The sequence below is a fragment of the Nannospalax galili genome, unplaced genomic scaffold (assembly GCF_000622305.1).
Source record: "Nannospalax galili isolate Female #2095 unplaced genomic scaffold, S.galili_v1.0 scaffold1615, whole genome shotgun sequence".
NCBI classification, from domain to species: Eukaryota; Metazoa; Chordata; class Mammalia; order Rodentia; family Spalacidae; genus Nannospalax; species Nannospalax galili.
Window position 1 is genome coordinate 166,005 of NW_008335851.1, and position 518 is coordinate 166,522.

A 518-nucleotide genomic window follows, 5' to 3' on the forward strand; every position below is an offset into this window, starting at 1 on the left:
TATTTAGGTCAGAGAACAACTCTGAGAATTCTCTCTTTGCACCATGTGGTTTCCAGGGATCCAACTCAGGCCATCTGGTTTGGTAGCAAGTGCCATTGCTGGCTCAAGCCATCTAATTAGCCCCTAAATTAAATTATTTTTTTATGTGTATGTGTGTTTTGCCTGCATTTTAAGTGTACCTGTGTCATGCAATTCCCATGGAGATCAGAACAGGGCATTGGATCCCTTGGAACTGGAGTTATGGATGGTTGTTAGCTACCATGTAGTTTCTGGGAACTGAATGATGGTCTTCTGCAAGAGCAGCCACTGTTCTTAACTGCTGAGCCATCTCTCCAGCCCCCTTTTTAATTTTTATTTTTATTAGATGTGTATGAGTGTTTTTCCTGTGTGTATGTAAGTGCACCCATTCATGCAATGCCCATGGAGGTCCAAAAAGGGGGTCAGATCCCCTGGAAGGGGAATTAAGGATAGTTGTTAGCCTCCATGTGGGTGCTGGGAACAAAACCCAGGTCCTTTGC